The sequence below is a fragment of the Elgaria multicarinata genome, chromosome 6, assembly GCF_023053635.1.
Source record: "Elgaria multicarinata webbii isolate HBS135686 ecotype San Diego chromosome 6, rElgMul1.1.pri, whole genome shotgun sequence".
Classification (NCBI taxonomy): Eukaryota; Metazoa; Chordata; class Lepidosauria; order Squamata; family Anguidae; genus Elgaria; species Elgaria multicarinata.
In genome coordinates this window covers 39,939,718-39,963,864 of record NC_086176.1, presented here as the reverse complement: position 1 = coordinate 39,963,864, position 24,147 = coordinate 39,939,718, and the positions used below count along the sequence as shown (strand labels likewise).

The window sequence follows — 24,147 nt, the reverse complement described above, 5'->3', positions numbered from 1 at the left end:
CCATTCAAAATTTGAAAAGTTTAATACCTGAAGAAAGCTGAAAATCCACTTGGTGGATCAAACTGTAGCAGAGAAACAGTGGGCAGGAACAGAATTTGGTGTCCCTTACACTTAAGAACATAAGAAGAGCCATGCTAGATCAGACCAAGGGTCCATCTAGTTCAGCATTCTGCTCACACCAGCTGTCAACCAGGAACCCACAAGCAGGACACAAATATAGAAAAAGCATTCATCTGCTTTTTCTATACGAAAGGAGGCCAATATATTCCCTCAGCCATTCAAGTTTTCAAGGCCTTATATGGATCACAGTTGTGTGCATACAAAAATTTTGCCCCCTTTGAAGTCACTCAGACTAAATTTTTGCGTTCAGTTTTGGGAGTCCCAAGTTGTGTTCCAAATGTAATTGTCCGTTTAGAGACAGGGCAAATTTCTATTGAGGCCCGTATACGGATCCTTAGGATTCATTACTGGCTGAAGCTGATTTTCTCCCCAGTGGGCCTGGCCCCACTGACATTAATGGATACATTCCAGACAAAATGGAAAACTATGCTATATGAAAAACTGAGAATTCTAGGCTTCTAGAGCAAATGCCCTAGTTGCTCTTGGTTATGAAAAAGCTAAAATGACAATTCAACAACATATTTGGGATATGGAATTGCAAAATCATTTGAGTTTGGCTTCAAGGTATCCTGAATTTAGAGATAATGGGAGGATATTTGCTTATGCAAAATATCTGGTGGACTTGAATATTCCTAAATTCAGGAAAGCTTTCACTCTGGCCAGGTTTAACATTCTACCTTCAGCCCTTTTGGATGGAAGGTTTGGAAATGTACCCTACCAAGAACGGGTATGTCCTTGTGAGATGGGTAAAGTGGAAACAGTAGGCCATGTTCTGCTGTATTGTTCCTTTTATCAAGATTTACGCCAAACATTTATAACCTCTATCTTGCAGCGAACTCCCGGTAGATCAGATGAATATTACATAAAACATCTTCTATCGGATCAGAATCCTCAGGTTACTCTAAAAGTGGCCAGTTTTTGTGCGGCTGCCATAAGCCGACGGAAATTGATGTTGAAGAATTTTATTGCACCTTAGACTTAGGCTGAGACTGCCACAAGTGCAATAGCAACCTCCCACCTATGTTCCTCAGCACTTGGTTCACATCAGCTTTCTGCCTCTGCTACTGGAAGTAGCACGTAGTCATCAGGATGCGGAGCTGGCAGGATGCAGGAGGAGGGCCACTGGAGCCACCCAAGGGATGCCACTTCTCACTTCTAAATCCACACACATTCTCTAAAGCTACTTTCCTTATTCATTTTAAAATTAACACTAGAGCTCTGTAGTTTAGCTCCTCAATCTCCATTCTAAATTATCTATTCCTACAGTTTGCTATCTGTGTTGTCAGAGCTATAGTCATAGCACTGATAATTATAGTTGTGTAGGTTAGGAGCTGCTAGAGTTCAAACTGTGAACATTCTGATCTGTGTGCAACTGCCCCATGCAGTGAGCCACAGATGTTGCAGCAGCTGTTTAGGCAGCTTAATATCCTCAGCTGTGGTTACATGTCATTTATACTGTGATACTAACATCGTAAACTAGAAATACCAAAATAGGAAATTATGAGGTTGGCAGGAGATTCAACAGAAGGTCAAAGTAAGAAGAGTGTGTATGTGTGTGTGAGGGGGGAGAGTTTAATTGGATCAGAGAAGTCAGGATGTCTGTTCAGGAAGCCCAGCCTTTGCAGAAGGCTTGAGTCAAACGTTTAGGAAGGGGGCAACTCTATGTTCCCTAGACAAGTTCTGGGGGACATAGTTTCCTGACTCCAAGCTCAGAGCCAGGAAACCGCTCTCACCACACCTCACCCTGCGCCCTCACAGCCAATGTGGTAAGAGTCACACTGGCTGCTGCTACAACTCATAGGAGGTTAAAAGAGGGCATTTCCAGGGACAGGAAGGGGAGGAGAATGGGGATGGGGGGCTACAAGTTATCTTCAGTTTCCACAGCCTCCTTCCTTCAACCTCTTCAAAGCCTCTGCTAGACAGGCAAAATTTCCTGTCTAGCTAAAATGTAGAGTGGGAGGCATGAGGTGCCTCCTGTTCTGTGTTAGACACTCATAAACCTCTGAGTGCAAAGGCTTTTGAGTAGCCAGGGCACATCCCATCCCATAGGATTGTGACTATAGATATAGAAGGGGTTACAACAAGCAACTTAAGGTCAGAGGAACAAGTTAGGGAAAGGAATCTAGGGCAAACGTGAACAAGGAACTATCCTTCTGATTAGTTGGAGTCACACTATGGTAAATAACTAAATGTAATATTAAAACCCCAGCAGAGACATAAAAGAACAGAGAGAAGGAAGGAATGAAGACCAGAAAGTGGCAGAGCTGCTAGAACTGGAGAACTGGATGGCAGAGACCTGGAGTAATGACAGTAAGATATTGCTTGGATAAGGAAGGTGTAAATATGGACACAGTCTAGTTATGTTAGCTGGATGTGTTTATTCCTAGTTATTTTATTAACCTCTAGTTAGTTTATAACCCTATTGCTCATATGTGTATTTTGCGTTGTGTTTGTGTGCCCATCCACATTTTTCTTTGTTTGAAAATTTTGTAGTTCATTTTCTTTATTGGGTTACCCACTCCATGTCTAACAGTCAACCCACACAGTACCTAAAGTAGATAGCAAAGACCCGGGAATTTTAAAGATTGTTTGGTGAAGGTCACCAGAGAAAAAAAAACGTATACCTGGTGGCAGTGGGAAAGGAAGGGCAAAAATGAGTATTTTGCCTGTTTTTCCTTCTACACATGGAACTAGGTAATGAATCTCCCGGGATGAAATGTGGCTTCCTGCTGCTTCATAAAGTAGTGATGTTAGATAGGTACATCCAATATGATGGAGTGTCCATTCTAGCATAAAGGAGCAGGGGTAAAGTGGGTACCATTTGTAGTGTCCGCTGCCAGTTAGTCTAAGCTAATATTTCCTGAAACAAAGTTGCTTCCATCTGATTTGAGGAGTCCTCACTGTGTTAGCTTTGTACAATAAGCATTCTGTAAGTGCTTTACAGATAATCCAGTCATGCAATAAAAAAAAATACTTCATTTTGCTTTTGCCTCCTTAGTTTTTCTATGGTAGTTGCATCTAATTTTATAACCATATATTTATTAATTTCCTTTTATACAAGTGACAATTACAGTTAATTAATTACAATTATAATGTTAACTATAATTACAGTGACAGTTGCAATAAAACTAACAAGAATTAAAGTAACTCTTCATAATTTTTTAAATGAATTTGAAATATGCTAAACCTTAATTCTTTCTGCATCATATCTCTGCTATCAATTGAAAATGAAGGGTCATAAATAAACACAGAAATAACAACTTGTAGTCTACTGGCAATTACATTATTAGCTTCTCTGTTAGCCGGAAAAGATTCAATGTCGGAAGAAAATCTAAAATTGGATTTATTTTTAAGTGAAGGGAATAAATTTTTGGTACACTTCTCTTTCTTGAACAGTTTTGCCAAACAATTATATTGTGAAACACACACACACACCAAGGCATGATGTCTCATCATGTGTGTCTGTATAGGACAGATAAAAGAATATTGTATGGAAATTAAACTTTTATCTGATTCTATGCAGTGGATTTTATTACTTAAAACATTATGAGTATTTTCTTACATAGTCAGTCATACTGAATAACTTAATCAGCTTAGCAGTTCTCTTCACTCCTCTAACTCCGGGATTTTATAATGTGGTATCTATGCAATTTAATGAATAACACTTTCATCATACAACATTCTCAGCACATCTTTTGTAACAAGATTACAAAATCTTTTTTTACCTTTTACACATGTAAATCGCAGCAACTTAGGATGGTGGGTTCTGAAAGTTCTTCACACTTTCTCTTGCTCACATTGAGATAGTGCTTAAGGCCAGAATAGATGCAACACCATCCTCCAAGTATTAGCAATTGCATGAATGTCTTTTTGAAAGTAAATTGCAGGTGGTGGAATTCAATCTGGATTTTTGTTGGGGGGGGCTTTCCCCTCCACTGTGCTCCCAATCCAAGTTTATTTATTTATTTAAACATTTGTATCCTGCCCTATATCATTAATCAAGCTAAAAGCAGTGCAGAATTTATAAGCAGTAAAATCAATTAAATCAGTTAAAACAATGTGCAAGCTTGGTGAATTTAGCCATCAAAGGCTTTGTTAAGAAGCCATATCTTTACTTGGCACTGAAATGAAATCAGCGCTGGTATCATTCGTGCCTCCAAGGGGAGGGCATTCCACAGTCAGATGCTAGAACAGAGAAAGCCCTCTCCCACATCCCACAATAGCATATGTCTCGCAGATCTCAAATCTCAGGAAGGCATATGTAGGGAGAGGTGCTCTCTCAAGTATCAAGTTCCAAGATGTTTAGGGCTTTAAATGTCATTACCAACACCTCGAATTCCAACCGGAAGTGAATAAACAGCCAATGCAATTCTTTTAAGACCGTTGTTATATAGTTTATATAAGATGCTCTGGTGAGTAGCCTAGGTGCTATATTTTGCACTAGCTGCAACTTCTGAATCATCTTCAAGGGCAGCCCCACATAGAGTGTATTACAGTAGTCTAAGCTGGAAGTTACCAGTGCGTTATCCCCATCCAGGAAAGGCCATAGCTGGAGGATCAGCTGAAGTTGACCCCAAATACTCCAAGCCACAGAGTCCACCTGGGCCTACAGTGACAAGGAAGGTTCTAGAAATACTCCCAAGCTACGCACCTGCTCCTTCAGAGGAGGTTGTTTACCCAATTCCCAGACTTGGGAACCACCATTCCTTGGAGCTTCCATCTTATCAGGATTCAGCTTCAGTTTATTAGCCCTCATCCAGCCCATCACAGCCTCCAGGCACTGGCCCAGCACCTTCATGGCCCCAGCTGACTCTGATGACAAGGAGAAATAGAGCTGAGTATCATCAGCATACTGATGACACCCAAGCCCAAAACCCCTAATGACCTCACCCAGCAGCTTCATATAGATGTTGAACAGCATGGGGGATAGAATAGAGCTCTGTGGCACCCCATAGCTTAATAGTCATGGGGTGGAACAGGAATTCCCCAATATCATTCTCCGAAATCGGCTCTGCAAATAGGAGCAGAAGCACTGTAACACAGTGCCTCCTACTCCCATCTTGCAGAGCCGATCCAGTAAGATACCATGATCAATGGTATCAAAACCCAGCAAGAGATCCAGGAAGATCAACAGAGTAGCACTCCCCCTGTCTTTCACTTAGAGTAGGTCATTGGTCAGAGCAACCAAGGCTGTTTCAGTGCCGTGCCCTGGCCTGAAACCAGACTGAAATGGGTCCACATAATCAGTTTCCTCCAAGAACATCTGAAGCTGCCCAGCCACCACATGTTCAATCACCTTGCACCAAAAGGGGATATTAGCAATGGGGTGGTAGTTCTCACATACCTCTGGGTTCTGGGAGATCCTCTTCAAGAAAGGGTGCACTACAGCCTCTTTCAAGGCAGCAGGCACCACCCTATGACAAAGTGAGGCACTTACCACCCCCTGGACCCACCCAATCAATTCACCTCTGCTGGATTGTATTAGCCAAGATAGGCAAGGGTCAAACTTACACATGGTGGGACAGACTGATTCAAGCATCTTGTCCACATCATCAGGCTGAAAGAACTGGAACTCATCCCAGGAAACATGACCAGATGGAGTATTGGACACCTCCCCAGGTTCTGGGATAACTGTGGCATCAAGTTCTGAGTGAATACAAGCATGTTTCTCCTCTAAGTGCCTAGCGAATTTATTACAGCAGATGACCGAGGGTTCCAATCCCTATTTCTCTGAGCCTGGACCTGGTCCCAGGAGGCTCTTCACCACTCAGAACAGTTCTGCTGGGCAGCATTTTGAGGATGAAATGGAAGAGGCATAATAAGATGTTTTTGCCATCCTCAGTGCCACATAATAGGCACAATGAAGAGTCTTCGCTAATCTTCAGTTGTAGTCACTCTAAGACTTGCGCCATCTGCACTCTAGCCATCATCCAGTCTGCTTCATTGCCCGCAGAACTTCTGTAAACCAAACTGAATTACAGGCTCCATAGCAATGGTCAGGAGCATTTGTATTGATGGCCTTTCCCATCTCGACCGAATCGCCAGCCCTCTCAGCTGGAAAGTCCCCCAAAGCATTCAGGAATTCTAGTCTTAATCAGCCCCCCATCCCTGCAGGGAGGCTCTGCTACTGGCAAATCAAATTTCACAAGGAAATAATCTGTCCATGACAATGGGGTTGTTGAAAGCCCCCCCACCCCGCAAACCAGATCATTTCCCATCCCACCAACAGTAAAATCCAGATCTAGGGTATGTCTTGCCACATGTCAGGTCAACGATGTACTGAGATAGCTCTATAGTTGTCATGGTAGCCATGAAGTACCAAGATGGCCTTGTCAGGGCAGCTTTGGCATGGATATTGAAGTTCCCCAAAACCATAGTCCTACGATTCTCCATCACCTCCTCTGAGACCACCCCAGCCAGCTCAAACAGAGAGGCTGCTGGGCAGCAGGGTGGGCAGTACACCAGCAGCATACCTGTTCTGTCTCTTTGGCCCAGCACAAGGTACAAATCCTCAAAACTGGTACTTGGATGGATGGGCTTCCTTGTGAGGAACATGGAATCTTTATGGTTGATGGCAACTCCTCCCCCACCCCTCCAATCTTGGCTGGTGCTACACCTAGTACCCAGGTGGATAGAGCTGAGGCATATTGTCAAGTACAATTCTCTATATAACCTGTATTTTTCAGTTAAGGTTTTTTGTTTGTTTGTTTTTCATGGCAATGCATTCTTGATCAAACCAGGATTTGGACTTGTAGGAGTAAGCATGTTGTCTTACTGGGATTTTATATTTCAAACAGGTTTCTAAGGACAGAATCAATTCTTGAAACAGGTCTAAAACTGTTTCAGTAGAGTCCTCTGTTAACATAGCATTGCAATGGCAGAGACTTCTTTCCAAGTACAATAGCTCTGTCAGGGCATTCTCAGCTTAGTAGACCACCTAGTGCATGAGCCTCTTATTTCAGCCTCTGAATTTAACACTAGGTTATGGTCCACGTAAACAATCTGATTGGGTCGCTCTCAATGCATTTGCCCACCATATAGCTAGACGCTGATTTTAACGAATTAGAAGAAACTATAAAATAACAGATAAGAAACTATAAAATAATATATCATAGATGTTTGCAGACCAGATAAAAATGTAAATACGCCATTCCTTTCTCCCTCAACTCCTCTATTCAAGATGACTAATCTATTTATCATTTGCACAAGACAAAGCCCAGTATAATTACATCCCTTATCTATAAACTGTCTAACAGGTAATGAGTGAGCCTCCTCTATTTCAGGAGAAGATTTGTGAAATGGGAAAACAAGGCATCATCATACTGCCCTATCCGGGCACTGAAATCCCCTGCCACACTCACAAAAGGCTTCTGGATACAAAACTGCCATTTTGTTAATACACTCTTCTAGTCTTGACCAACCATCCTTAATCAATTGTTTTTGTTTTGCAGAGGAAAGGAGACATGTATTATCAATAGGCAGATATGCCGGTGTCCCTTATCAGGAACGACGGTGCCCCTGTAGGAAAATGGAAGTGGAGACGATGGAGCATATCCTTCTGTCCTGCAGCTTTTATAATCAGGCCCGCCATCTTATGATCACCCCATTGTTGAGTAAACTGTCCAGAAGTTCAGACAAATTTTATGTTAAGTTTCTGTTGGAAGATAAGTCCTCAAAAGTAACTTTGGGTGTTGCTAAATTTCTTACAGTGGCGGCCAGGATTAGAGCTCTCTGTATTAGAAGAAAGTTGATAATAGCTCTAACTGTATGATGTTTCATGTTTGATTCTTGTTTTTTCATGGATCTATGGATTGCAATAAAGAAGTATGGTATGTATTATCAATAGACAAGCTGATCTGAACTTAATAACTAGGGAAATAGCGAGATGAGTTAAGGGGTCCAGCCTAATAATGGAGATTTGAACGTTGGTGGAAACTACTGAGACCTACTTTTGAGTGTGCTCTCCTGGAACTAGATACTGCTTCAAGAGAATATGTAGCAAAACCATTCATACCTAACTCCTCCCTAGACTATGGGCCTTGCTAGACCTACCTTTGAATCTGGTTTGGAGGAGGGGCCAGCCCGCACTAAAAGTAGCGTGGGCTGTCACCCCAGTCTAAACATCAGATGCGATGGGCTGCAGGAAAGCCCCGTCGCGTCCACCATTTTTTACTTTTAAAGGGCTGGGTGCACAGGAGCGCACCATCGATTAAGCTAGGCTTTTTTTTTTTTTTTTAAAAAAAAGGGTTCCCTGCTCCCCCCGCCTCTGATTTCCCCACCCTGCCTGCGATCCCGCCCTGCCCGCGATCTCCAATCCCCCCCATCTCCCCCTGGCTCCATTTTTCCCCATCTTCCCACCCTGCCCTGATGGCTGCAGCACTCCTATGGAGCACTGTGCACCGTCTGCTGCTTTTCCCGGCTACTCATGAGTAAATGCAATAGCCAGGAAAAGCGGTGGAACAGGCTACATACCGGAAAATACCGGGCCACAACAGTGCCGGTTATTCCGGGCCAAGGGAGGGTTACCCCTGCCTGAGCCCGGGATCCCCTGTGCATCATCTGGATGCACAGGGGCTGGCCTGGGGCTCGCACCGGGCTACCCTGTCATCTAGCAAGGCCCTATGTCTCTTGTAGTAGTAAAATCTCATATTTATTAATGAAAGCTACAAACAGGGAATCTGCAATGACTCAGCAATCTTGCAGTGTTCCAGGACAGAAGGGTTAGATGAGAGTTTTGTTGGTACAATTTTCGTCAGTCCAGGGTAGATGGTACAATTCCTTCAGCAGAGCTTTGAATATTTGCAATCTTGTTAAGAATAGCAGTTCAGTCAAATGCTCCCACAACAGTCTGTGTTTCCTTTGGGAAGTATTGTGTTTCTTGTGAGCTTGTCTGCATGTAGTGTGGGAGCTGTTCTTCAGATACACTAATTAAATCAATTTGATCTCCTGCTTGGTCCATCACAGGTGTAGTTAGTTCTTCAGCAGATGGAGGATGTTCACACAGTCATCATTTTATTGGCACTGTCCATTCGTCCTGTCTATGGAAGTATCCTTATTTCTCATTTGTTTTTGGACTTTGGTGTGTATGCATCCCAGATGCTTCCATTTCCTCCTCCAGATATTCAACTGCAACAAGTGTTGGACTCACCCTGCTGACATCTGAAATCGCTGGGCATACAGAATTTGTTAAGTAGAGAACAGTCATGTCATACATATCTTGGACCTGCTGAAATTCCCTTTTCTACACAAGATACAGGAGCCCTGTCCTCCTTTTCACATGGTCACCCTACATATGACTCTTCACTCTGCATATGACTCTATCCTGAAGGCAGTAATCCTCAAACCCCTTTTCCAATACTAGCCCTGTGTTCAGCCTATACTAATTTTAGTGAGGAGGATAATGTCTGTTAACCTTGACAGTAATTCAGGAGTCAGGACTGTTGTTTATCTATTACTTCCTCAATCCATATTCTTGTACTAGAGCTTGGCCACAGGGCTGCAACATATTTACATACAAAAACAAAACAAAACAAAACACTTCCCTAATGTGAACCTGATTAAAAAGTTGGAAGCTAGTACTTTCCTAATTGATTTAAGCATTCACCATTATTAATGTAGTTAGCATTAGAGTTTTTGAGATTTAAAAAATGTTTTAGAGGACTGAATTTGACATGTTCACATTTAACATTCTATATTGTCTTAAAATTCATTAAAATACATGGTTTATTTTTGTTTATTGAGTATTGTACTATAACAGCAATAGTAATTTCAATATAAAATTTTACACTGAATTACATTGAATTGCACCATACAATTGTACAAGTTTAAGATTTAAGCCAGACTTCAAGGAACTACTTCAGTTATGGCCAAGGATTTGAACAAGATGAGTTGGATTTTTTCCCCAGACAATAGCTAATTGTTCAACTATGTCATATCACTTTAGTTTCAAAATATGTTTGCCATTTAAGTATAGACTGAAAAACACACACCAGTCCACAGTGTCCTTGTGTGTTCATAACTAGCTATGCCACAGTTTAGAATGAAGAAACACTAATCCAAAGTGCTTTTGTGTTCAGAAATAGGTGTGCCATCATTTGGAACATGGAGTTAATTTCAACACTAGCCCTTAAGGTAGCATGAGGGGAGACATGATAGCACTCTTCAAATACTTAAAAGGTTGTCACACAGAGGAGGGCCAGGATCTCTTCTTGATCCTCCCAGAGTGCAGGACACGGAATAACGGGCTCAAGTTAAAGGAAGCCAGATTCCGGCTGGACATCAGGAAAAACTTCCTGACTGTTAGAGCAGTGCGACAATGGAATCAGCTACCTAGGGAGGTTGTGGGCTCTCCCACACTAGAGGCATTCAAGAGGCAGCTGGACAACCATCTGTCAGGGATGCTTTAGGGTGGATTCCTGCATTGAGCAGGGGGTTGGACTCGATGGCCTTGTAGGCCCCTTCCAACTCTGCTATTCTATGATTCTATGATTCTATGATTGATGCTCAAAATTTTTAAAGATTAAAATTCTATGACTTCCCACACTTCAGGTGTGTGCAAAATTTAACATCAGCTTATATATCTTGCTCCTTTTCTTCTTTGTAGTTACATATCCTCAACGCACTAACATTACTGAAATTGTGGTTAACATTGGTCTCATACTAAACAATTGCATGGAAATATTGAATATTTGGGGGAGTTAGGAATCATTCAAAGAACATGAAGAAGAAAGACAGATTTTATTACTGACCTTAGGTCTGAATATGTAGTAGAACTCCATATCCATAACACAACTCTCTGAGCTTTCATCTTTTTTAAAATAAATATTCATACTCTAATGCTTCCATAAAGCAAGAAATGAAATACAATAAACACAATAAGGAATAGTGAACACTACTGAAAACATTATCATAAACAGCAGACATAAATCTTTATAATATTGTATATAGCCTAGCCACAGTAAACAAACACAGAAATCAGTATCAGAATATCACACTGGGAGACAATAGTTATACCGCAAAGGTGAATCACCGAGAAATAATTTATTAACCTGCATTCCTTTGTTACAAATAAAACAGCTTCCTAAAAAGAAAACACAACCTAGGATTCATTGTCTGTAGTTTGTGAGTGAATGCATATTTCACCCAAGTGATACACTATGCTCAGAACACACGAAAACAAAACAAAACAAAGAAGTAGCCTTCCATCAATCAAAGAGGCATTTCAAGAGTTTAAATACACACAGAAGCAGAACTTATAATAAGTACCTGAAAGGTTGTTTCAGAATCACTATCATGGGATACCTTGCACTATCATACAAGACTGTGGGAGTGTGTCTTATGCAATTTTGAAAGGCACAATCTTATTTGCAGAGCTGCTCTATAAGCTGACTTACACAGTGAGGTCATTTAAGCAGCAGGAACTTCTACACCAATTGTGAATTTGTACGCAGAAAATAGACTAATTTTAGCAAGTATATTTTGTGATTTTCATCCAACAAGTTATGTCTAATAATATTGGGCACTAGGTAGTATTCATAACATTTCTTCTGGTTGAGCACAATAAATTCTACTAGAGCAGACTGTTTTTGGAAATGTGCATGTGCAGAGTGTGTTGCTACAACAGCATTTTTATGTGTGTGCACATGATTTGTTGCTTTGAGTCACATTCCATGTCATTGATAAGCTTACACAGAGGGCCAAGGCAGATATTAAGACAAAGCCAGCAGCTAAATTTATTTATTTATTATTTATTTATTTATTACATTTTTATACCGCCCAATAGCCGAAGCTCTCTGGGCGGTTCACAAGCTCTCTGGGCGGTTCATGCCCAGATTTAAAGGTTCTTTAAATCTTTTTAAAGTGCTTTCTCTGAGGTAGGTGTGTGAGGGAGTAGGGTCTTTAACCCTTTCTTCTCCCACTATGGGCCTCTTCTGGAATAGAAGGAGTTGGCACACCTGCATTTTCTTTTTTAAAATAGTGATCCATTTGCTTCCTGGGTTTTGCTCATAGTTTCCCACAGTAATAAGCTGCCAACATACTTCTTACATGTGAAGAAACATGTTTTGCATTCTAAGATGCGGAAGAATATCTGAGAGGAAACAGCATTAAATTCATACTGAATAGCATTATGAGCTGAACCTGGTAACTGTAAAGTTCACTAATCATGCTGCCTAGCCATATATTTAGTGACTGGTTTTGGACATCACAATAACCCATGATGGATTAAATAAACCACAGTGGTTTATCTAACCCGTGATGACTTATTTGCTCCAAATAACCCACTCTGATAACTCACAGGTGTAATCTACACCAAGCAGGATATTGCACTATGAAAGCGGTATGAAAGCAGGATATAAAAGGCAGGAGTCACACCAAGCAGGATATTGCACTATGAAAGTGGTATGAAAGCAGTATATGGGATGTGTCAATGGGCCCCAACCGTTGTCAGTGCACTTCAATACTGCGATGAAGCAGTAGTGTGGCTCCTGTCTTTAACATACCACTTTCATACTGCTTTCATAGTGCAATATCCTGCTTCGTGTAGATTAGGGGGGTTTAAAGGGAGAAATTCTGGGTGCCAGGATGGGAGTGGCATCTGAAAACCCTAGTAACTCCAGGTGCCTTCCCCTTCTGATTTTTATTTTATTTCTTAAAGATTTTTAATTGTTTTTAACTGGGAGGCAACACCATAGGCTAGATGATGTCCGGGAGCAGAGCCCTGCCTCTGATGTTGCATAAAGAAGTGTGGCTTCACCCCTAATGTCACCCTTACTTTACTTTTCTTTTTTCTTCACGCTGGAGAGAGGCATAGACCTGTGCCTCCTCCCTGCATAGAGAAAGTAATCTCAATTTAGAAATGGCAGCAAGGATGAAAGGTTTCCTGGGCATTGGGACTAGCCCATGCCAGGGAGAACAGTTGCTTTTCCCCATGCCCAGGGCAGAAAGACTAACAAATGTATAAAAGCATAAACTTTCATGGATTAGAGACCACTTCATCAGATTCATAAAGCATTATTGTATGCATCTGATTAAGTAGAATCAACTCCACAAATGTGTATGCCAAATTAAATCTTGTTATTTTTTGTGACACTTAAAAACAAATCAGCCAGGTCTTTGCTCTTTTTAAAATGCAGTGGACATCAAAGACAATAGTTCTAGGTAGAATTTATCCTTTCACATCATGCCACATCATGCCCTATACTCTACTTTCAAAGGCTAAATTGAAGAGTGAAATGGCAACTAGCTTTCCCTCTGCTACAGAATTTCACCTTTTAAGGCTTAATCTGTGGTTATTGTTGTTGTTGTTGTTGTTTAAAAAACATGATTGAAATAGTGAAGGTCCAATTAGACATTCATTTATATAAAATAGATGCACAGATATTTGCACCTGTGTGTCTGTGTGTACACTGACAGAAAGGTGTGACCTAATTATGTATGCTTTCATCGTTGTTATTGTACAGGGTCATCTCTCCCCTTTAACTTTGTTAAGGGGTACCTTGGATGGGGGGGGAGGAAAATACCTAGGGTTTGCCTTTTTAATTGTTACACTGCTCTGCCTGAGAATAAAAGCTGGAAATATTTCTCATCATGAGAACACAGCATGTTGAGAATACTAAACACTGTATTATATTTTAGTACAAATTTCAAAAGGTAAGAACGTTGATGTACTTAGGTTGTGAACAGTTGGCAAAACAGGAAGCACCATTGGCCCTCTACCCAGAGGCACATGTGTAATATTTGCTATTGTAAACTTTGTAAAATTATGCCACTAGAGATTGAAGTGTGAAGCAAACAAACTTAACTTAACATGGTGCAATTGTTACTACGGCATATTCTACACCACTGCTTATAATGGTTTATAAGGGTTATGACAACTGTTCAAGCCCAGGACACATTACATATACCGTTTTCGTACCGTTTAAAAAGTGTTATATCCTACTTGGTGTAGATCAGCCTACAACTACAGATCTCAAAATGATAGCTTTTCTAGGTTGCATTTCTCTGCTGGCATTCCAAGAACTTTCCTCTCCATACACACACTCATAGAACATTTACATTCCTACCATCAGTACTAATAGAAGATAGTACTTTGAGAGCCTTGCTAGACCTACCAGGTAATCCGGAGGGGAGTAGGGGTGAGGCCGCACTGCAGCTAGCGCGGGCCATCGCCCCTAGCTAGACGTAAAACACGATGGGGTAAGGGAAAGCCCCGTCGCGTCGATCATTTTTTTTAAATTAAAGGGACATGTGCGCAAGAGCGCACCAATGAGAAAGTAAGGTGTTTTTTTTAAAAAAATTAAGGGTTCCCCATTCCCCCCGACCCCAATTTCCCCAATGTCTGATGCCCCCCCGCTCGCCAGTCAGCTCCCCCCGCTCACCCACCCGTCCGCTCACCCACCCGTCCGCTCCCCCCCGGCCCCCATCTCTCTCCCACCCTGCGATTTCCTTGCCCCCAGCCTGATGGGCACAGTGTGGCTTCTCCCGGCTACTCGTGAGTAAGCCATGTAGCCAGGAAAAGCCGTGGAACCTGCTACACTCTCCGCAGCCCCGGGCTGAGCCCGGGGCTGTTGAAAAAACAGGCCAAAGGTGGATCCGGTTATCCCAGGTCAAGGGAGGGTTTAGCCTGGCCTGACCCTGGGATCCCCTGTGTGTCCACTGCATGCACAGGGGTGAGCCCGGGTTTCAGCCCGGGCTAAACCCTCGTCTAGCAATGGCCTGAGTATCTAATAGTTTTTATCACCACTCTGCCTTTGCCTGTACAATTATCACCACTCTGCTTGTACAATTATCACCACTCTGGATATGAATCCATGACGTACAGTGAGAGCCAGTGTGGTGTAGTGGCTAAAGTATTGGACTGGGAGTCGGGAGATCCCAGTTCTAGTCCCCAGTCAGCCATGGAAACCCACTGGGTGACTTTGGGCCAGTCACAGACTCTCAGCCCAACCCACCTCACAGGGTTGTTGTTGTGAGGATAAAATGGAGAGGAGGAAGATTATGTATGCCGCCTTGGGTTCCTTGGAGGAAAAAAGGCGGCATATAAATGTAAAAACTAAACACAAAATGTAATTCCTTTCTTGAGCTTCATTGAGGTGCATTATACAAAGGTGTACAAAATTGACTCCAACAGTTTGTGGACTGTTTCCCTGCCAGAGAAACTTGTGCATCCAAAAATTGTTGCCGATATTCCCGTTTCTATTTGCACATCTCTTTTGTTTATTTGTCAGTACTTTGCCAATAGGCAGACAACAGGTAAGTCAAGTGGTAAAACTTCCTGCAATAATGAAATACGTAATCCCATGGAACTGGCATTTGCTGGCAGTTATTAGTTCTTTCACATTTTAATTCAGTGTAAGTACTTTTATTAGTAGTTTGTTCATCTGCTTAAATTCTCTTTCACAGATTGACATCCAGTAAAGCAAAGAGCTTTAGGTGATGAGATGTTTGAATGGTGCTTTCACCAACCATTATATATGTTTGGAATAAACTTTGTTAGGTAAGTGACCATCCCTAACATTATTATAGATTGGCATTGTTCCATAGACTGGGCATCTCTGCAACGGCCTGTATTTTAGTTGCATTAAGTTTTAGCCCTTCTTTGGTTAAAGATGTCTAAGGCCTTTGCTAGACCTACCAGATATCCCAGGATGGAGGAGGGGTGATCTTGTGTTGTCAATAACATGAGATCCCGCCCTCATCTACACCTAACACAAGGCGACTCAAGTAGAGAGCTGTCGCGTCCGCCATTTTTTTAAAGGAACAAAGCGCACAAACGCTTGTGCGCCAAGGTAAGGTTTTTGGGTTTTTTAAAATGGGTTTCCCTGCTCCCCCCACCCTGCCCCGATGGGTGCAGCACTCCTGGGGAGTGCTGTGCCCCATGTGCAGCTCCCGGCTCCTTGCAAGTAATTGCATGAAATGGGCCACATGCTTGCGGTCTCGGGACTATGAGAAAAAGCGGGCCCAAAGGGGTAGGCTTTATCCCAGGACCAGGGTGGGTTGATCCCTGCCTGAGCCCGGGATCCCCTGTGTGTCATCTGGACGCACAGGGGCAATCCCAGGTATCAGCCCGGGATAACCCCTGGTCTAGTAAAGGCCTAAAAGAGTAAAGGGGTGCTTCCACTATGTTGGTGGAGGTAAGAGTGGGATTTATTGACACATGATGTGGATTTGTAAATATGTGACAAGATTCTGGGGGAACATATTTCATCAGATATTTGTGATTATTCATGAAACAACTGAGTCTGCTCCCAGATTAGTGCTGTTCATAACATATTTTATGCTGATGAGCATAAAAATGTTTTATAATCTAATAATTTTAAGGACATTGATGTTGGCTCTCTAGAGGATGGTATACCTTTGTATGGGATATGGCCTTACTATAGAAATTAACATGTTAAGTAAAATTGTCAGGAAATACGTTATGACTTCTATACCTCATAGTATGCCTATCCCCATGTTGTTCTGGACAAGACACTCTAGGATAAAAAGCCCTTGGGCATTGTTAAAATTCTACATATGATGCATTATTTGCACTCCGTAATTTCTCTTTTTGTTTGTTATTATTTTTTATTTTTTGTAACACCTGTAACATGTATAAACTAACCAAAAGAAAAAGAAAATAATAGTAGTAGATGAAAGATCTTTTATTTTAGCAATTTTGCATTTTCCTTTATTCAACCTCAAGGCTCTTCCCATACCATCTCTCTAGAACTTGCTTCATCCTGTCATTATATTGATATCAACACTAGGATATCATCAATATAACATGTGTCCAATCGAGATCCTCAAATGTATCTCTTGGATGACATGTTAGTACACTTCTGGAGTTACTGAATGATACTTCTAGAGTATATTGATAACCTAATATTTCCATGCTGAAGTGCTTGAGAATACAGTACTCTACATTATGTACATACAATACAATATCTTCATGAAAACAGCAGTAATGGGGGAAATGTGTTATTAGTTTTTCTTCCACTTAATCATTGTCACTGGATTTAAAGCAAGCTAAATGAATACTTGCTCAGCCAAACTCCTTGAACTGTCATATTTTATGCTTGTAAATATTAACCACGCCAAAGAATTTCCCAAGCCACTCCACTCCCATTAACAGTACTGCACCAAGATCAGCCTATCTCCATACATTATTCTTGAGATTTCTCACCAAGCTTCTTTTCTTCTGAGACCACCCTGTCCAAACCAAAAGCCAAATGTACTCAAACCATGTATGACAGGGGTCCCCAGTACAGTATCTACAGCCACCATGGCATCCACAGGCACCCAATGGCACCCATGAAGGAGTCTCCAACATGGTGCCTGCGGGCACGTGCAAACATTTTAAAACTTCCCACCACTATTTTAATATATGGACATGTATTTGTATATATCCATAGCAATGAATGCACATGAAAAACATACAACCTTCTAGCAATTATACATAGGTTTCAACAAAAGCAGACCAAATACCTAAATCTGTATCCATCTGAATGTGAGTGTTTATCCTTCCAATGTTGTATTATCAGCCTTTTAGCTGTCAAAAGGGTGCGGACAGTCTATTTAGGCTGACCATGAAGCAGGGAAATAATTTAAAAGAGCATTACATGGAAGAATATTAAAGACTGTTCCAGGACAAAAATTATCTGTGTACCTCATTTCCAAAAGAAGCAACTATTGAATAGTATTGCATTGCCAGCAATTAGCTAAATTAGACAATCCCTTATCAAAGAAACATACATTGTAGTTTCCCATAATCACGAAGCAAACATTTTTCTTGAATAAGACACAGCTTAAAATCCATACACACAACAGTTAGACATCAACATGGGTATCCATTGATTAGGCATTTTCTCAAATTCCCAAATGTACCCACGGGTCCAAAAAGGCTGGGGACTCCTGATGTATGGCAAAATCGATTGTTTATCTTAGGGAAGTTGACAGCACTATAATAATGCTTGCATTTGTACTGTATTATTCAATGGCATGCCAACTCCCACCTATCTCTCATCTCCATTTTTATATGGAATTTTAAAGAGAACCATAATAATTCTACTATGCATACTTTTTACTTCTAGCAATTTTATTAGGAAAAAAAAAATCAACATCATGGAAATTGAGTTCATCTTGAATTGCAGCATTGTATAAAGAATATGCAAAATAAACATTTTCCATTTTAAGTAGGATAATGTTATATTATCATTATTTATTTTTTCAATTATGTACTCTTTGCAAATCCACAGTTAATGGCCTCCAAATACAAATCCAGCTATTTCCCAATGAAACAACGGAATTAAACAGTCTCTTGATAACACATTTTCCAATAAAATACAAGCCAAACAGGCAAAAGCAGAAATTATAATATCTTGAAACATCCTGAATTGCATCCTGTAACAATTTTTAAAAACCTTATTTATATTCACTTCTGAGGAAGAGAAGAAACATAACAAAGACAGTGTCAAACGCCATGAGAAAAGAAGCATTTTCCTTGACTTAAATACTACTATTTTCAGACTTGGCAAAGGCAACATTCCCTGCAAAAGGTCCTGACACATGTGACAGGTTGACCGTGTATGTTTAATTTAGCAACCTCCGTGCCACCAATTTCTTTCTCCCCCCTCCCTTCCAGTCCACATCTCACAATACGTAATATGTCACTAGACTGAAAGGCAAGAGAAGAAGATGACACATTTGGACATTTATACATGCTGGTTTCATTTCACATGGTAACACTTTGGGCAAACGGAGCAACTTGTTGATTTTTTTTAATGCAGCAGTTGAAAAAAGCTCAACGTAAAGGAGAAGTTGAAATGTTATGTAACACTTTTGTTAACCTTAGGGAGGCACTTGCAGGCACCGGGGCATTATGTATACACTGGAATTCCTGAACATTGATGGACGCCTTGAATTTGTAATGATAGCAGTATTCTTAACAAAATTAGGCAATCTAAGAGTAAATTATCTCTTGAGTTTTCATTCTGCCCCTATATTATGAAAATATGAGAGGTACTCTAATGGCATATAAAACACAGGCTCTACTTCTCCATTCTGAATAATTTCTATCACACTAACATAAACATCAAGTTCAAATGATTTGTATGACAAAAGGTGAAGTGTTATCTATGACTTCCAACAGAGAATAGCCCACAACTGACATTAATTCAACAAGCATTTCAATTTGGAGAAGCACATTAAAAACTTACCAACATGAAAGGAGTAAAAGCACAATCCACTTTCTGGAAAACCTGAAATAGTAAAACATATATATATATATTAAAAAATATATATCTACAGTTTATGGTAACATATTGCTTTGTGTCTATGGAACAATTATCCACAAAACATATATAGAAATATATTAATCAGAGGTAAACAAGAGAAATAGCTACAAGTTATATGGATACTCATTATATTGGCTACAAACCAAGAACTTCTATTTTATTCTTAAAAAAAATAAAAATAAAACACTGCAAAGTTTTTGCAGCCTTTGTGATCTGAATAAATTAACAAAGCAGTATAATCCCTTTGAACCCAATGAATAGAAATCCCATTGTATCCAGGATAATGCCATAAGGAGTCAGGCAGGTTCTAAATACCTTCCTTCCCAATCCTCCTGTGAAGTTGGGCTGTGCACTGTTTCGGATCCGAACCCCGAATCCAAAATAAATAGGGGTGTTTCAGACCATTCCGAAATGGATCTGAAATGATTCAGCTGAGGTCCAAAACTATCCGAAATGGTGTGGATCGATCCAAAACATTTTGGAAGTATTCAGAGCTTCGGACGTCATTTTAGTTCAAACTGTGTTTTGTTTTGCCATAGGGTTACATTGGCCTAAAGAAATGCCTTTAACTTTTACCTTCCACACATGCTCAAATGACTTTCTTGGAACATAGCAGGCTGGAAGGGGAAGATTAGGGACAGATCATTTATTAATTACATCCAATCCTTTGATATTGTTCTACCCCAGGAAACTTGGGCTTGTGAACAGATAATGTTCAATGGGTATATTGCTACATCACTGGCAGCAACTAAATCCTCAAAGAAAGGTAGGCCCAAAGCAGGATTGCTTTGTCTGGTTTCTGCATCCCTTAAAGTGGAGGTGGTTGCACTCCCTAATTGTGGACCTGTTGCTATGGCAACCCTAATTAAGAGTAGCCTATAACTTTTTTATTTTTAATTATAGAACATTGAAATTTGGTGAGCTTACACATACCTTTGAGATACTTATGCGTGTCCCATTTTAGACAGATCTGTCTATCGGTTTTCTTGCAATGAATTTTTAAAAATGTAAGTTATTTCAAAGTGCTATAACTTTCTCATTTTTCCAGAAACACACATGTAACTTTGCATTGTGATAGAACCTAGTCAGGGCTTGATTCATGGCAATTTTGAAGCACATCCGCACATCCACTGATTTTTAGGATTATTTTAAAGATTTTGCCCTCAAACCATCCACCATTTACAAAAATGCATTTATCTCTGTCACTTTAAAAGGTAAAGACACATAACTTGACAATGTGATAGATTCTAAGTATATCCTTAGGCATGGCAATATTGAAGCACATGGCTTCATCCCCTGATTTTTAGTGAATTTCTACAACTCAAACCTCATTGAGGACTAGTTCCCCACCCCCAAAGAAATGAAATTACAGATACAGACCTGAAAATTAGCACCATAGTAGGTCTTCAGAAGGGCTTGATGCATGGCAATTTTGAAGCACATAGGTCCATCCACTGACTTTTAGTGATTTTAAGGGTTTTAGCCAAGTTCAGAAAGCTCTGTACATATTGGCAGTTGTGATTGACAAGTTCTTACCTAAATTGGCAGGAGGAAGTACAGGCTGTCCTTAGTATTGCCTCTGTTCCTTTGCTTTTTGTAAATGGGGGGATGGTTTGAGGGTAAAATCTTTAAAATAATCCTAAAAATCAGTGGATGTGCGGATGTGCTTCAAAATTGCCATGTATCAAGCCCTGCTTACATTCTATGATGATGCAAAGTTACATGTGTGTTTCTGGAAAAATGAGGAAGTTATAGCACTTTGAAAAGACTGTGGAACTCACATTGTTTTAAAAAAAACATTGCAAGAAAACCGATGGAAAGATCTGTCTAAAATTGGACACACATAAGCATCTCCAAGGTATCTGTAAACTCACCAAATGTCATTGTTCTATCATTAAAAATGAAGTAAGGCTTTTCTTTCAGACAATGCATGTCAATGGAAAAATGGCATCTGAATAGCGTTTCAGAGGTCCGAATTTTTCTTCGGATTTGGATCCAAAATGAAACGGGGGGGGGGGTGTCCCAAAACAACCTGAAACTAAATGGACCTGTTTCGGAAGGTCTGAAATGGGCTCCAAAATGAAACGGGGGGTATGTGCACAGCCCTACTGTGAAGCACTAAACACTGCTCTGATAATTCACTTTCCCCAAACTTACATGATTGTGGGGCAATGACAACAGTGACCTGGCATCTTTGGAGGCTTCTGTTCATAGCCTCCTTTGTGCCTAGAATACCGCAATTGCTGCTTCAGGAGATTGGAAAACAAAGACCTTTGGGGCACTTGATTTTATTCTTGCTTATGAAGGCTCCTTCCTTTGCAGCGCTTTAGGTACCAGGATGGGGAGGGTGGCTCACATGGAGGCTTTCAGAGAAGTAAATCATGGGGGAGAAAAGGTAGTAGATTAGAAAGAGAAGGGCTGACTGGAAGCAGAGGGAAAAGTGAACCCCAATATGACAAGCATGAATTAAAAGTGTCTGGGCTCAGTGCATATTGGAGTGAGGCCTTTTGAACTGGAAGAGTTTCTGTTCCAAATTTCCCCAGTTCCAAATATGCTCCCATCTCTAATGGAAACCAATGCTATAGTCATCTGAAAGTGGTTTGATTTTGTTGTCTAATGTTTGCCTTCAGATTTTCCATGTTATAATTCCTCCCTGAGTTATATTCTTGATTGCGCACATTTCCTAAATCCTGAGAATAATGTGGTAATTCTTGACCTGTGAGCTCAATAATAATCCATTAATTAAGAGGATTTTGTGAGCCTGAAGCACTCATTCATAGTACATGGCAGGATCCACACCTTTATAGTGGATTATAATGGTTTTGACAATTGTTCAGGCCCAGGACACATTCCATTTATCGTTCCCAAACCGTTTTTGAAAAGTTATATCCTGCTTGCTGTAGATCTGGCCCATTACTTCTTCTGAGGGTAAATACTTCTATTATTGTATGAGTCATGTACATATGTCACTATTTTGTGACTATGGCCTTAGCTAGACCTGAGGTTTACCCCGGGATTGTCCCGGGGTCTTCCCTTTTCATGTAAATGTCACACAGGATATCCCCGGAGCAGGCAGGGACAATTCTGGGATAAACCTTAGGTCTCGCTAAGGCCTATGTATGAGTTACTGCTTTAGGTATACCTTTGTCAAATAGGAGGCATATACCTAGAACTCATGAAGAAACATATTAGTTCCTCCAGTCGAGTAATGCCTATTTGCACACTAACAGTGTATGTGTGTGTGCAAGTGTTCCTCATGGATCAGAATTTTGGGAAACACTAGTCTACAGTCACCACAAAGCAGTGATTTCTTGTCTTCCAACATTCTTATTCTTGGATGCCTAACCTGCTGGGTTTCTGACCGGACATCAATGTCAGGGGTGTCATTAGGCTCTGTACTTAATGGTAGTGTGAAAGGCTGACTTTCGATCAATCAAGTATCAATGGGACCTTTTCTGCACTGCCCTGTCTGCACCACCCCTGCTCATAAAATCTGCTCCTCCTATTCTCTGCAAAGTTTATGGAGAGCAGTGGGAAGAGGGTTGAAGAAAACTCTGAGGGGAAATGCAGTTCTCACAAGAAGAGGGTTCAAGAAAACTGAGGGGAAAAGCAGTTGTGACTTGGAATATTCTCTGTCTTCAAGTAACCAAACGAAGTGGGTTTCAAAGAGGTTATATACTCTGTAAAGAACTTTATATAGCTATGGATCCTTAACTAGTATCTGATTACTTTTTCACATGCCTACCAAACAATTTAATTTTACTAACAAAATATTATGCATAACATTACGTAAGTCTTAATAAAGCCATAAAATCAGAATCTGCATTTGCAATAATGCGAAGCATCGGTGCAGAAAAAATATGCTTTAACACCCCTTCTTTCATGAGCCTCTATCTTTAGGGACCTTGCCCCTTTATTGTTCCATAAATGTTCTTTGGTTTGTGGTGTACTATAAAAACGTTGCTTTTCTGTTTGCCACATAAAATGTTTTCTATGTCTTAAGTCCTTTGGCTATTTCACACAATTTTCAATTTCATTTTAACTATTTTTTAAAACATGAATAATTGTTTTTTTCAATGCGTTTCTATTCCTATAATATTGGCAAGAATTAATGGTTTAATAATTTACACACTTTCTATGTCATAAACTCACAAGAGGCACATGACAGTACTAGTTTCAAAACGTTGACACACAAGTGACTTGCTTCTCTATTGGCAATAGATATTTATTCCGACTCCTTTAGTTATTTTCCTCTGAAAGCAGAGCAACGAAGTATGACAGCATTCACAAAGTTCAATATATTATCATTTTCTAGACTAGTCTTTGTGAAATCCCACTTGGAATAAGGACAGATTACACATGTTTACATTTTTAACAAAATTTACAATCCATGCTGCTGTATATGTTTTCTGAAAATTTGATTAATGTTAAAGCCGACTTTAAAAAAAAGGAATAAAAATGAGCATAGGCACCACAAAATTCTCTAAGTGTTGCTGTCATTACTTAGCTATTATTTATAGACACAAACAGGGTAGTATTGGGTGACCTACTTTGACCCATGGGAATTAATTAAAGTTTGATCTTGCCTCCAATGCTTTTTAACATCTATATTCAGCCATTGGGGGAGATCACCTAGCAATTTGGAGTGCAGTGTCATCAATATGTTGATGACAACCTTCTCGTCCTTTTATTTTTCATTTTTATTTCCTTGTCTGACTGGGATAGGTTAAGAAGAAGAAAATCACAACAAACT

At 40.4% G+C, this 24,147-nt stretch overlaps 1 long non-coding RNA gene across 1 annotated transcript in view; it reads right to left on the bottom strand.

Moving 5' to 3' along the window:
• LOC134400241 (uncharacterized) overlaps nucleotides 1–24,147 on the bottom strand; it is a 338,732-nt gene that overhangs the window by 142,728 nt on the left and 171,857 nt on the right. The window contains exon 3 of the long non-coding RNA XR_010025570.1: nucleotides 19,317–19,358. This is a non-coding gene — a long non-coding RNA (uncharacterized LOC134400241). The remainder of the gene's footprint in view (nucleotides 1–19,316; nucleotides 19,359–24,147) is intronic.